At 32.4% G+C, this 16352-nt stretch overlaps 1 long non-coding RNA gene across 1 annotated transcript; it reads right to left on the reverse strand.

Annotated features, from left to right (window-relative positions):
- Positions 1–468: 468 nt before the first annotated feature.
- Positions 469–16282, reverse strand: LOC5570061. The gene is made up of 3 exons (XR_002501419.1): positions 16027–16282; positions 10900–11328; positions 469–510 (listed from the first exon to the last, which is right to left on the reverse strand). It is a non-coding gene; the product is annotated as an uncharacterized LOC5570061 (long non-coding RNA).
- Between the last annotated feature and the right edge of the window lie 70 nt (positions 16283–16352).

A 16352-nucleotide genomic window follows, 5' to 3' on the forward strand; every position in this document is an offset into this window, starting at 1 on the left:
AAAATCAATTAAATAAAAAAATGTCACCCATTGACAATCATTTGATCACTCACTCTCCGTACTGTATTCAAGATACTGCATCTCCTGAGACTGAAAATCTTCCTCGTCAGGCTCGTCGCTAACTTCTTCGCATCTTATTGCGTCCAACGAACCTGTTGCTGTGTGTTCTGGCATTGCTTCTTCCAAAATTCTTTCTTGTTCTATTTTGTAATACTTTTTTGCGATATCGCTTAATGTTGAAAAATCGACGGACATTATGGCATGATTCGCCATCCTATTTATGGCCATCGTCCTTTCTCGTGACAAAAGAGCCTTTTTTTCGGCTGCTTTTGCCAGAAGATTGCTCGCCTTCACAATCTCAGCTCCAATGTCCGCATTTGGTGTCTGCTGCAGCTTCAACTTTTTTGAAGCTTTTTGGCCCATTGGACGACTGGATGATGCCGTTGAAATGGGTTCATCATCCTCGTTTTCTTCCGACTGCCTACGCTTCGACGAGTTAACTGCCGCCACCTACGATCAGGAAAGTACATAGTATTATTTTAGCACATATTCTGCCTATCTACAGTGGCCCAAAATTATTATTCGTACAGGGCATTGTGTTCACATCATTGGTAAAAACTATTGAATGATACAATCCTGGGTAGAGGTGAATAACAAAATAATGTTAAAATAAGAACAAATTTTGCAATTATATCTAGTTTAACCATTATTATGTTATTAATATATTACATTAAATATCTCATCAATAACAAAACATACAATCGTAGCAAAATTTGTCATTGGTATGTTATACTTGAAAGTCATGTAATAACTAATCAATAACAAAATAAACTATCATGGTAAAATTTGTAAGAAATACTAAAACAACAATAAATATCTAAAGAATAATAAATTTCGGCATCACAGTGAAACATGTCAATATATTTTTTTTTTTGAAAGCCTCATTCAAATAATTCATGCGAACAAACCAATATAAAATTTAGCGATGATAGCACATTTTACTATTCATTGAAAATTAAAAAGCAAAAGTTTTTTGCAGGAAAGCAAACGGTTTATTTTTCAATCATGCAAAATTTAGATATTAAAGTCAAAGAAATAAAGGTAAATTTTGCTCTACTCGTGAATAACTTATTTAGTTATTGTTTTGTTATAAATATCTAAATAATAACATATCTTGTTATTTACCGTTGCCTATATTTTTGTTATTATTTTGCTATTGAAATGGCAAAGGTGGGGATTGCTCATCAAACCTTCCGGTCCGCCTCATAGTTACGTACTATTTGGTGCTGGGTGTAGTTCTTGTTTTTCCAGCTGTATTGAAAAGCATGAGCCATAGTCTTTGGCATACAATCGGATCTTTCTTTAGCAGAAAAGAACCGAAATGTCTATCGACGACCGGTGATTGCTAGCAGATATAGTGGAGAGCTTGTCTTGAAACGTTCATCGCTTCAAGCTAGTTGAAAAACTGAATACACTGATTGCCTGTCGATCAGAGCCGAACTAGGCATAGATCGTATACATACATCTGAATCTACATGTCTCCGATGTATTACATCGTTCCAGGTGGGAGTTATCTGATATGTGAATATGGTACCATAACAGAATTTTCCATCTGAACGAAGTGATAAATCATAATATTCCGCAAACTGTATCACACATCTACAGAATGTATTGCGTGAAGTTAAGACACAGCAGAGTATTGGGTACATAGGACCAAGTCCCTGCCGGGTGGCGCGAAACTGATGAGCGATAGACAATAGAATCAACAACACTGCCATAAGGGATAGTAAGCATGTGACTATTGTCGAAACTATGATTAGGAGGCAAATCAACATCCCAAGATCAAATTTTTGTTACAACCAATGTAGGTATTATTAAATTAGGCTGTAGAAAATGGTAAATATCTGATCACTTAGGAATGTGTTGCAAGGTAATAAATGCTCGTAGTCTGTTTTCTTCGAATACACATGTATACATTGTTAAAATTGCCGAATCATACGCGGAATTTATTAAACGGATCATGAAATTAGGATTGAAATCATAATGATGATAGATTATCAACTTTCCTTTCGTCGTGCTATTTGTTACCGTTAGAATCACCAAACTGATTGGTTTCCCACTACATACACCAATACAACAGCACGAAAACTGAAGTATTATAATCGCGCGTTGAAACTTATTCAATATCCATATATTACATCAATAGTGAATTCTTGTATATAGCTAGTATAAATAACAATATCATTAACTTCTTAAACATTCTTTAACTGAAAACAGGATGCTTGTTTTATCAAACATGCTCAATCGGCACCTAAAATCTCGGATCCAAATAGTTTGCTGAATAAAAATTGTGTCTAAATAAAACGTGTAGGCCAAAAAAACATAATTGAGTAGGAGTTTAAAAGTTACTTAGCACATGAAAAGCAGTTTAAATTAATCTATTAGTAGATCAACACTAATGCTCACATTTTTATATTCTCATTTCATCATGGTCCTCATTGCTCGAGCGGAGACGAACACCCTGGAGATGGAAAAATCGACAGCGCTACGATAAGGAAACGTAACAGATGAGAAACTATCGATACATTTATCAATTATAAAACCCCGTTTTAATGTTAACACTTTGTTTCTGTTTTTTCGTTTCAGCAATCAAAAACCGAACCAACTCTACTATCTTTTCATTTCTTCTTCGTTATACTTATAGTCCCTCTGGCACTGAACCGAGTGGTGCGCCTTCCGCTTTATTACTGGTGCTGTCTTTCCTGTACATTTGGCATAGTGTCGGAGGTGGTGTACTGTATTTGCTATACAACGCGCTACTTTCGATATTGTGCTTGGCGTGTGGGGAGGCAGTACTAGTGGTGAAGCGGAGGGCGCCATTCGGTTTAGTGCCAGAGGGACTATATCTATTTAATGTATCTGAAGCTTGTGGGACCGCTTTAATTCCGGCGCCTGCTTGTGGAAGATCCCGGTGTGCTAAACGGTATAGGACATGTTAACGGGGGAGGCTTGGTAGGTCCTCACCCAGCCCGTGTCTAGATGGGCGGATAATTGTCTGCCAGGGTGTGGATTGAGCAATTACAATATTTTGCTATTGAAATGGCAAAATATGTTATTATTTAGTTGTTATGCCATACAATGTTATGTTTGTTATTTTAACTCTGATTTCAAACAAACAAAGGACAAATTTTGCTATTCAAACATTCCATTTTAATGCTAAATTTTGTTATTCTTTAGCAATTTTATTCTACCCGGGATTCGATACAACTTTTCAATAATGACGGTCATATCCCGGATAGGGATGAATAACAAAATAATGATAAAATAAGAACAATTTTTGCAATCATATCTAGTTTAATCATTATTATGTTATTAATACAGTAATATTTTTAAGTGCAAAAGTACAATCATAATCCCACCAAAAACAAAGAGTTCTTTTTTTTAGAAGGACCTACAAATATGTTTTTGCTCTGAGATTTATATTAACATTAAATTAAAATTTTTGAAAAACTGTTATAATTATCGACAACTTATTCATACAGACTCAAGTCAAAAAAGTATGCAAACTTACTTTATCAATCCTACGTGTTTCACAGGCAGAATTCTTCACGTATCGCTCTGAACCAACTCGATTTTTCACTTTTAGAACGTTAAATTTCCGGATTTACAAAACGTAAGATTTTCAACTTTCGCAACCTAACCACTACTTTCGCCGCCCCATTTATCATTTTATCAGCTTATCATTTTTTCATAAAATTCTTGTGTGAAATAATAGGAACTCCATAGTTTTTTTTAACGTGAGCTCATTGTATGCAAAATTTAAGAAATGTACACGTCGAAAAAGTGTTAAAAAGGTGATTAATTTTAAAACAGTTTTAGAAGACAGGTTGCGATTCTTCTGAATTAAATTTTCTCAAAACCGTATGTAAGTTACTTACGTGGATTTGAAAAACTAATCGAGAATTTTAAAGAGGTGAAAGTGAATTAACAAAATTGAAGTAGAGGAAATCAAATCAGAAAATTTATGCCAATCCACATTCTTAGTTAAATCAGGAACAAAAGGTTCTGGCTGAAATTGATCACGCGAAGGATTATGAATTTATTGATATTTTGATAGGTAAATGATCACTACCTTTTGGATCATTTATGATGGTCCAAGGTGATTTTATGGACAAACTATTTGAGCAAAGTGTTAAGGGATGGTACACAAATTATGTCACGCTAAATTTCAACTTTTTCGACCCCCTCCCCCCTCTGTCACGTTTTTTGTATGAGTCTTCCGAAATTTTTGTAAAGCTTGTCACGCTTGGCTTGACCCCCTCCCCCCTCGGAGCGTGACGTAATTTGCGCATGACCCCTAAGTCTATACAAGAATGATGAGCAGGCGGGACCGCAACTCTAGTGAAAGATCCATCATTCAGAATATTTAAATTTAATTCATCAATAAGATTCATAACTAATTCACTACTACTATCAGCTATGTCACAACCCCAAGGTAAATTATGAGCATTTAGTATATAAAATGGTGAAGGAACATTATTGAAAATTGTTTTCAAATTTTGTAAGATAAATTTTACTTGGGGTGGAATATATAAACATACAATTGAAAATTCCAAACCGTTATGTTTGAGCAAAATATGATATTATTTAGTTCTTGCGCCATATAAACTTAGTTATTATTTTTGTTATTTTAACTCTTATTTCAAATAAACAAAGAACAAATTTTGCTATTCAAACATTCTATTTTAATGGTAAATTTTGTTATTCTTTTGCAATTCTCCTCTACCTGGGAACTAAGTTTGTATGGCAAAAAAATAATATCATACGAATAGTAGAATGAGCTATTATGGCAAAATTCGATATTGGGTTGTTCTCATAAACTATTTTAACAAAATTTTCAAACAGCAAAATATGAAATATTTTACTGTGATGGCGATGTTTGTTATTCTTTAGATATTTAATGTTTTTTTATTATTTTTGCACAAATAATAAATTTTACCAGGACAGTATATTTTGTTATTGATTAGTTATTACATGACTTTTAAGTACAATATACCAATGACAAATATTACTATGATTGTATGTTTTGCTATTGATGAGATATTTAATGTCATATACAGTAATGACCCAATTTTGTCAGCCCCCGATTTTAGCACCCATTTTGACCCGATTTTGTCTACCCCCGGTTTTAGCATCCTTTTTTCCCGATTTTGTTTATAATAATGATCCAAAGGACGTATGAAAAAAGTTCAACAATTATCGTTAAAAATAAATATTGGAAAAAATACTTTTTTTTCATTTTTATTTTTTTGTTACTTACTTATTTTTATCCCCCTCCCCCCTCGTACCTTACAAGTGGCTCGGACATAAAAGAAATTTAATATTTGTAGCAGCCTTATTCTAATCAGATTAAACACGTCTATACTGGCAATACTGGGTGAATAAAGTCAATTATGACCTTGGCCATACAATTATCTAAAGACCAAAAAGATTTTGAAATTTGAAATTTTCAATAATTAACCAAGAAACTCATCAATGTTACCTTGGATTACGGTACATAAAAAATGGAAGTAAAAAAATCAAATTTTTATTTTAATAAAATCATAAAACTAAGTCCTTAAGTTCATATAAAACTTGAAACCTGTCGAAAATGTTTTTCCCGATTTTGTCAACCCTAAATGCAACATGGGGCTGAAAAATCTCTGCTTTAATCAATTTTGTTAATTCACTTTCACCTCTTCAAAACTATAACAGTTTTTCAAAAATTTTAATTCAATGTTTACATAAATCTCAGAGCAAAAAAAAATATGTTTTTAGGTCCTTCTAAAAAAAGAACTCCTTGTTTTTGGTGGGATTATGATTGTACTTTAGCACTTAGCAATCAAATGCATTCAAAAAAAATCGGATCTAGAGATCACTATGGAGTGCTGTTCAAACACATTTTTCCAAACTTGAGAAAATTCAACTGCGTTGCTTAAGAATTAGTTTAAAATCAATGAATTATACTCATACCAAATCTGTTGAAGTACTTGCTGGTAATATTCCACTCAAAAACCACATTCTTGAATTGAACTGCAAATTTTTAATACACTGTTTTCCAATCAATCATCCAATAATTGATATATTAAAATCCTTATTTGAAATAAATTCTAGTAACAGAATGTTGAATTCGTTCAATTATTGTTCTTCAGAAAACATTATTCCAAATTCTTCGCCTAGTTTTCATGATTATATTTATTCCTTTCGTCCTAACATTAATTTTTCTTTATACGAAGAATTGAAACAAACTCCTTCTCACGTTCAGTCCTATTATGCTGATATGATATTTTAACGAAAATTCATTGGGGTGGACAATGCTCAAATATTTTTTACAGTTGTTTCGTTGATTGAATATATGGCAGGCTTAGGAGTGTGTAATTTTCATTTGGCCCATTTTTATAAATTAGATTCTCCTTGCTCCATTTTTACAGCTGAACTAACTGCTATATATTTTACATGCAGTTTAATTAAAAACTGTGCTCCTAATATGTTTGTGGTGTGCTCAGATAGTTTTAGTTGTTTGCAAGCTTTCAATTCCAATAAAATTCATTTTAAAACCCATCATATTGTCTTGTCAATAAAAGGGTTATTGTACAATTTATATTCTAAAGGATGAAATGGAAATAAACTGAAATTTACATCATATTTAAAGCTGTGTATTCACGAGTAGATCAAAATACAGGTCGGACTGGATTATCCGGAGTATCGATATTTTTTCACTCCGGATAATCAAAGAACTTAAATATTATCTTTTTTCGTAGTTTTATTTATATGATGCGGTGGCGTAGCCAGAAATTATTACTAGGAACAGTAGGGGTTTATGAGATTTTTTTTTTTATCAGCGTACACAGAAAATCACCTGTTCAAACCCCCCTTTTCTTAAATATGTTCAATACTGCAAAACCATTCATATTGTATATTGCAATACCAAATTATCTCCGATTTATGCATAAAAATTGAAAAACGAGAATATCAAAAAACGAATTTCGGATAATCGAGTCTAAAATTCCGGATAATCGAATCCCGGATAATCAAGTCCGACCTGTAATGGTAATTGACTTTAATATCTAAATTTAGCATGATTGAGAAATAAACTTTTTGCTTTGCTATGAAAAACTTGTTTTTTTTTAAACTTGAATGAATGTCATACGAATAGTAAAATGAGATATTATGGCAAAATTTGATATTAGTTTGTTCTCATAATTAAAAAAAGTTTTCAAATGTCAAAATATGTAATCCCGGGTAGAGGTGAATAACAAAATAATGGTAAAATAAGAACAAATTTTGCAATCATATCTAGTTTAACCATTATTATGTTATTAATATATGACATAAATATCTTATCAATAGCAAAACATACAATCATAGCAAAATTTGTCATTGGTATGTTATCCTTGAAAGTCATGTAATAACTAATCAATAACAAAATATACTATCATGGTAAAATTTGTTATTTGTGCAAGAATACTAAAAGCATTAATTATCTAAAGAATAACAAACATCGCCATTATAGTAAAATATGGCATTATTTTGATATTTGAAAATTTTATTTAAATAATTCATGAGAACAAACCAATATCAAATTTTGCCATAATAGCTCATTTTACTATTTGTATGATATTCATTAAAAATTCAAAAAGCAAAAGTTTTTTAGGAGGAAACCCGGGTAGAGGTGAATGACAAAATAATGGTAAAATAAGAACAAATTTTGCAATCATATCTGGTTTAACCATTATTATGTTATTAATATATGACATAAATATCTTATCAATAGCAAAACATACAATCATAGCAAAATTTGTCATTGGTATGTTATCCTTGAAAGTCATGTAATAACTAATCAATAACAAAATATACTATCATGGTAAAATTTGTTATTTGTGCAAACATACTTAAAAGAACAAACAAACATCAAATTTTGCTATAATTGCTCATTTTACAATTCGTATGATATTCATTGAAGATTTAATAAACAAATGTTTTTCGCTGGAATGTAAAAAGTTTATTTTTCAATCATGCTAAATTTAGTATATTAAAGTCAAAGAACTAAAATTGCCATTATTTCGATCTATTCGTGAATAGCTTATTTAGTTATTATTTTGTTATCAATATCTAAATAATAACATATTTTGTTATTTACGGTTGCCTATATTTTTGCTATTATTTTGTTATTACAATGGCAAAATATGATATTATTTAGTTTTTATGCCATATAAACTTAGTTATTATTTTTGTTCTTTTATCTCTTATTTCAACCAAACAAAGAACAAATTTTGCTATTCAAACATTCTATTTTAATGGTAAATTTTGTTATTCTTTTGCTATTCTCCTCTACCCGGGAAGCTAAAAGTTTATTTTTTAATCATGCTTAATTTAGATATTAAAGTCAAAGAACTAAAATTACCGTTATTTTGATCTACTCGTGAATAGCTTATTTAGTTATTATGTTGTTATCAATATCAAAATAATTACTATTAATTAGCTATTATTGTGTTATTACAATGGTAAATATGTTGTGATTAAGTTTTTATGCCATACCAACTCAGTTAGGTTGGTGAGTTAACCAAGGGCGAAAAGCCACTCTAATAAAGATAAATAATAATAATAAACTCAGTTATTATTTTTGTTATTTTATCTCTTATTTCGAACAAACAAAGAACAAATTTTGCTATTCAAACATTCTGTTTTAACGGTAAATTTTGTTATTCTTTTGCTATTCTCCTCTACCCGGGTTATACTTGAAAGTCATGTAATAACTAATCAATAACAAAATATACTATCATAGTAAAATTTGTTATTTGTGCAAAAATATTTAAAAAACATGAAATAACTAAAGAATAACAAACACCGCCATCACAGTAAAATATGTCATTATCTTGATATTTAATTTTTTTTTTAAATAATTCATGAGAACAAACTAACATCATATTTTGCTATAGCCCATTTTACTATTCGTATGATATTCATTAAAGATTTAAAAAGCAAAAGTTTTTTGCAGGAAAGCAAAAAATTTATTTTTCAATCATGCTAAATTTAGATATTAAAGTCTAAACTTTTAGCTTTCCTGTAAAAAAACTTTTACTTTTCAATCTTCAATGAATGTCATACTAATAGTTAAACGAAAGTATTCATGCCATACAAACTTAGTTATTATTTTGGTTATTTTAACTCTTATTTCAAATAAACAAACAACAAATTTTGCTATTCAAACATTATATTTTAATGGTAAATTTTGTTATTCTTTCGCAATTCTTCTCTACCCGGGTTTTGCTTATCTGCAAAAAGCTTTGGCTTTTTAAATCTTGAACGAATATCATACGAATAGTAAAATGAGCTATTATGGCAAAATTCAATATTGGTTTGTACCAGCAGGTTCGTCTAAAAATCTGAAGAATAATGCATAATTGTTTGAGAAATCTGTTGATAAATCCTAGATTGAACAACCAATTCTGGAAGCGCTCTTGGATCAATCTCTGAGAAGTATTAAATCCACAAATGAAAAATTCAAATTTGTGGTATTTTGGAACAATCCAAAGAATAAAATGGTGACCTTTAATAATTACATTTCGCGCAAATAACTATAAACTTAGTTGTAGCAGTATTGAATTCGTGAAACGCAACATGTTAAAAGTTGTAGTTTATTTATGTCACGTGTATAGACAGGGTGTCCGCTGGTTGGATCAAACTTCAAATAAATATTTTTAAGTTCCTTGTAAGAGCTTTGTAGTATACTTATTCATATTTATCTAGCATTTTGTAACAAAACAGAGTGCAGCCTTTCTATAAGCATAGCATTACATTTTTAATGTACATAATACATGTTTAGAATCGTATTACATCAAATAATAAAACATGAAACTTTAATGTCCATAAATTCGAGAATCCATAATACTTTTACGTTTTGAATGCTTGGGTTCCTGAAACCATTAAAAACACATGATCCAGTCTGTCTGAACACCGACCATATAATCGAGGGTCCACGTAATCGAAGAATACCTGTATATACGTTATTTGAAATAATAGAAACAGCAGCCTTGACAAAAACGAATCGTTCAATGAATTGAATAAACCATTAATGCACAATATAACCACAGATAACAAAGGTTAAATCCGAGTGTAAAGAATGTAAGAATATGGAATTGAGTCAATTTTAGACGCACAATCAATACTTTTTCATTATTCCAAAGATGAATGTAGGGTGCCGGTGCCATTAGTGGACTACCTATGTTATAAAAATCATAACAAAATAACGAAAAGCCTTAAACGAGATCTTTTGGCGTCAACAGAAAGATTTCAACTTTTACTATATGGGACAAATATAAAGAGAGTGATAAGACTATTTTTTATTTAACATGAAATCGCTTGAGTCAATATTGGTACACGTTGATTATTTATATGACTTTTTGATAGAGTAAAAAGCTGACATTTGGCCAATCGACTGAACCAGAGCCGATCTATCCACCAAAAATAACACATGTCGGTTTTATCTAAAAATGTACGTTCATTCCATAGTCCAATCTACTGGTACATTACAACCATTGGTACCGGCACCCTAAACGGAAACATTTTATGATTGTCGAATAATGGATGACATCTATGACCTTCATTATTAATATAGTATTTTAAACTCAATACAATATTTAACAGTTATTTACCAATTTGATGTGAGTACAGTTTCCTGTACGATTATGAAATTGAGTCACTGTATAAGTTAATTGGTGTTTCAGAAGGCGGGTTACAAAGGCACGTTTCCCACCAGTTGGGAGATTTGTGCCACGTACCGCGTAAAAACCGCGTTATATAAAAAAAATGACGTAAATAAACGCATGTGTGTGTGTTTTACAAAATGCAATTTTTTACCTTAATGTCCACGTACTGCTTCCATTTTGGAGCACACTCCAAAATTTTGTACGCGTGCAGCAAACTGAACGGACTCTTCGTTGATGTATTGTAGAGTGTGAAAGCTTGTTTGAAAACGTCGGACTGTGTGGTCCCGCTTTGCTGGCGAGCAGAAATTTGCGCCACGCAACCCGAAAACTTGCTGCAAGCTTTGCTGATGAGCAACCACCTTGCTTTCAGTCCGCTTGGAACTCGTAACTCTGCGCTACAAGACAAATTTTTCTCGGTGCATATTTCTATGAACATCTCATATATGCGTTCATACAGTGTATCAAGTTTTTGATACGTCCCGGTTGCTCCATCCTGGGATACATTCAACCACGCAGTACACAGGGCTTCGTCCTCTTCTACACTCCAGTTTTTTCCGCGGGATTTGGATGCACTCATGTTCTGCAAGGGAAAAAATCAGTAACAATAATAACAATAATAATAATAATGAAAATATAGAAATTATTATTATTTTAATTGTGTATAATTATAAAAATAATAATAATAATATTAATTAAATTATTAATACCAATAAAAATAATAATATTGATAATAATAATATGTATTACTATGGACCGATGCACGAGTTCACTATTTGAAGTTTGAGCGGTGCCGTGTTATTTACGTGCCCATGGAGCGATGCACGAGTTCACTAATTTGACGTTTGAGCGGTGCCGAATTCACTGGTTGCTATGGTCCCATAAATAACACGGCACCGCTCTAACGTCAAATAGTGAACCCGCGCATAGGTCCATGGCAACGAGTGAATTCAGCACCGCTCAAACGTCAAATTAGTGAACTTGTGCATTGGTCCATGGACCAGTGCATGAGTTCACGAATTTAAGGTTTGAGCGGTGCCGAATTCACTCGTTGCCATGGTCACATAAATAACACAGCACCGCTCAAACGTCAGATAGTGAACTCGTGCACTGGTCCATTACACAATATTATTATTATTAACAATAATAATATTAATACTACTAAATTGCAATCGCAATAACGAAAAAGTGTAAGTAAAGATATAAAAATAGTGGAGATATTAATCCCTTTACTAGCAGCATCATATTCTCACCACAAACGCATATTCAAATCTCAAAATATTTTTTCTTTATTTTTACAAGTTCTCTAAAAACTCTTCTACTTTCAGAATCTGTGTCGATTGTTGTTATTGGTCACATGGATCCGGAGACATTCCGGAATTTATTGGAGACCGACCAACACAATGTTTTTCATATTTATTAAAATATCAACGTTTTCAGAACTGTAATGTTACTTCTCTAAATAATTGTTATAAATGACTGACTAGTAGTTCATTTCAATTATATTCGATTATTGAAATTCAAGAAAACATATTGAACACAATTGTTAATACAAGAAAATTATATTTAATGAATGACTCTGTAAAACATAAAATTTATTTGATCAAAAATGTAATTTCATTTACTTTAGAAAAAAAAACTCAACATTCCAATTTGCGCATTCCAACATTCCATTTTCGGCTAGAAACAAACATTTTCATGAATGTATCAGAAATCTATCATAAGATTATCATCATTATAATCGGCTTTCAATAGAGACGCCAGAAGAATAATAGGACTGTCTTTTGTTAAATTACTGAGTCGAACCCTAAGTTGCTCTTTTCATCTCAATTTTATGGCACTTATTTTTTACAGGAAGGAAACATAAAAATTATAGTAATTAATGCGCTCTTGAGTGTTGCTCATCTAACAAAATTATTCATGTAAGAAAAATATTTTGTTTGTAAGAATTTAAACAGGTGAGTTGGTTTCACTTGTTTATAAGAGAAACAAACGTTTTCAATTAACTTAACCTGACTTAATACAGATAAATAACGCATTTATCGTAGCAATATAATATTGCAACAATTTTTGTCTAAAATCATAGATGCAATTATATTCGACATTTGTTCCAATTTTCCAACATTGGTATTCTATGTAACTCATTCGTACTATACCAGAAAAGAAGCTACAGATTCATTTTTATTTTTTTTTACGATCAAAAGCTTGTTCTTAGGACAACATTTTGGTTTTCTATATTTTATATTCTAATATTTTCAACTGTCTGTATTTTGATCAATTTCTCAGTCATTTTTTAACCGATTCAAGTTTTTTGATCCTGCTATGAAAATTATATGGCAAGATCTGCAGAAAGAATTTAAAAAACTATTTTCACAATTAGGAAACAAAATTTTGAAAATATTTTTTTTTTTAATTGGATTCTGGCTCTAAGCCCGTTTTGAAAAAAAAACTCAGAAGCCAATACCGGCATTGAAAGAAAATTATTACTAACTAATTGCGAAACGGCAATGATAGAATTTTCTACATCCTCATCAAGAAACTTCCAGAAAGAAGCTTATCATTCTTAGTTGATATATTTATATAATGTTTTCAGTAGGCATGATTTACTGACAAATGGAAAAAATGCTAAGATTGTACCAATTTTAAAACCAGACAAAAATCCTGCAGAAGCTTCTAGCTACCGTACAATCAGTTTCATCCATCAGTAAACTTTTTGAAAAGGTCATTTTGAACAGAATGGTGGTCCACATAAACGAAAATTCAATTTTTGTCAATGAACAGTTCGGATTCCGCCATGGACATTCGACCAATCATAAACTTTTAGTGTAACAAATTTGATCCGTCCCATCAAATCTGAAGGCTATTCTACTGGTCTTGCTCTTCTAGACATATAAAAATTCCTTGTAACATTACGACAACTATAACTGCTTGTTTTGTTGTAGATTTCCATCACATTACTCTGGAGATGTCTTCAGGAGTATGACTAGAGATTTTTCACAAACTCGATTTCTTTCTGAAGATCAGAGGCATCCCTCCAAGGATCGTTTATTTTACAAGAAAGTTCATAATTCATCAGAAATTCATCCATTGATTTTTCTAAGACTTTCTGCAATATCTTGGAAAATATAATCTTGGAAAAGTTTATAATATAATTCATCTACTAAACTGCCGTGAATCGCAAGTCAGTCCCATCTGCATTTTCGTCAAAATTGAGTTCAGTTCAGTTTTCAACATATTTTCCAATGCTCTTTCAGTTGCCCTTATGAGATTATATGATTTGTTCGGAAAAAGTAGAAAAAAAAAACAGCAAGTCAAATTGTCCCATAATGAAAAGTAACCGCATATCAGTCCCACTACAGAATTCCGCACCGTGTAACCCAAAAATGAACCGTGTTTTGATCATCTTAATATTTTTCTCAAAAAGATACCATAGTGAAAAGCAAGTTGTGAAAGTTTCATTGAGATTTGAACATGTTCCAATCCTCTGGAATTTTTTGAATATTCGCATGGAAAACGAGTTTGGAAACTTCACATCCCATTTTCTCAATGCCTACTTTTACAGATGGGACTGACTTGCGATTCACGGCAGTAAAGCTTTAAGGAATTTTTGGAGCAATTCCTTAGAGTAATCGTATATGCGTGTTTGAACTATTTTTTATGAAAATACCTGGAATATTTGGCAAAATAGGAAGTAGGAACTATTGTAAGGTTTCTTGAAAAAATGACGTTTTTTTTAAAATCTTTGAAAAATAGACTTTTGTGGAAGATCTTCTCTAGGGTCTATATGAATTCTGTGGAAGCTCTAAAACAGTGTTTCCCAACCTTTTTAAAGCCGCGACCCTCTTGAATATTTAAGAAACATCTCGCGGACCCCTTAAAATTAACTTTCTTGGAACCTTACTCAAAATATTTCCATCTTATCCGATTAAAAAGAAACATATTGTACGTGTGCAAACGAGTACTTTTGAGTACAATTATGAAAAACCTACTTGCTCAGATGATATATGGAACTACAACTATTATATGCTAGACGAACTACTGAGCCACTTAATGACTGAGAATTTAGAAGCCGAGTCCACCAGAAATCTGAGAAAAATCCAACATAATATTTTAGCGGGAACTCCACTTGGAAAGAATTCATCAAAAATCCTTCAAGCAATTCGTTGAAAGATTTCCACAAGAATCGAAAACTTTTAACCATTATCGTATCTTTTCACCAGAAATCTACGAAGACCTCTAAAAGAAGATTATTGAATATATTTCTAGATATCTACAAAAAAATCATCATTTGGAAACTGCTTTGAATATTTTTAGAAGTTTACTACAGTTAACTCTCCCTTACTCGATATTGAAGGGATCATCGAGTTAGGGAGGTATCGAGTTACAGAACACAAAACCAGTGCAACTGCGATTTAAGGGACCATCGAGGTAGCCATGAAAACCAATACCCTAGCAAAATCTGACATCTATTTACAACGGCTTCGCGGACCCCCTGATGAAGTTTCACGCCCCCCTGGGGGTCCGCGGACCGGTTGAGAAACCCTGCTCTAAAATGTGCAATTTTTAGCCGTGGGTGAATTCGGCTGATGGCGTAATCGGCCGAAAGGTGTTTGAACCAAGTGTAGACACTACAGATACCATACATCAAAGCTAGACTTTTTAGAGACTTGCATTAAAATAGATTTCTAACGCGCCATACAATTTATTTTTAATATTCATATAAAAAAAACTTTCCATGGGGAAGGGAGAATTGAAAAAACTGAAAATTGTCTAACATAAATAATGGACAGCCCTTAGAGAAATGATACGAAGATATATCTCATATATGAGTCGGATACAATAAGAAAAATAGTTTAAATCCGAGCTTTTCACTGGGCAAGGCAAAGGGGTCGAATCTCCAGTTAAGAATTCCATATTCTGATCTCACTTGAGCACTTCTTTTGGCATAGGGAATTTTCTCGGCCGAGTTTCAGATCACTTTGGAATTAGAAGCACTTCAGAACGACACATATTGTGGCCAAATATAAGCAAGGCTTTCAAAAAACTACACTGCCGAAGTGAATGAGAAGTGTCAACAAATAAGTTCCGGCTCCCGCGAACCGTTTACTTTTTCAATAAGCCTGTCCTATGAAGATCGCGGAACATGTCGCGAACCGTCTTCCAAATCCGTGGATTATCTTTCCGCTTCAAAGCGATTCATCAAGACACCAATGTAGCATTTGGAATGGAGCTTAACACTTCAGAAATTGATAAATCAAAAAAGAAATCAACTTATAATTACCTTTGCTGCGCACCAAACAACAAAAACACCACGGCAAACAAACTACAAGTTAAAAACAACACGATAGCATCGATGGCACTTTGTGAAATAGCAGCTGTCACTTGCGCAACTATCGGGTGGCTAAATTTGCTCACCCGATGCTTTTCCAAAGCAGCGCTCCTATTTTACTATCCCGGTTAGCAGCGCCCGGTAAGGTTCCCCGTAATGATAGTGCGCTATGTAATTTAGTTTAGTCGCGCACCGCTAAAGATGCTCTTAAAGGGTATTCACAAACAACCGTGTAGCTACCGTCTTTCACGTCTAGAGGGCCATTTCTGAAACCATTG

This window comes from Aedes aegypti, chromosome 1 (genome assembly GCF_002204515.2).
Source record: "Aedes aegypti strain LVP_AGWG chromosome 1, AaegL5.0 Primary Assembly, whole genome shotgun sequence".
NCBI lineage: Eukaryota > Metazoa > Arthropoda > Insecta > Diptera > Culicidae > Aedes > Aedes aegypti.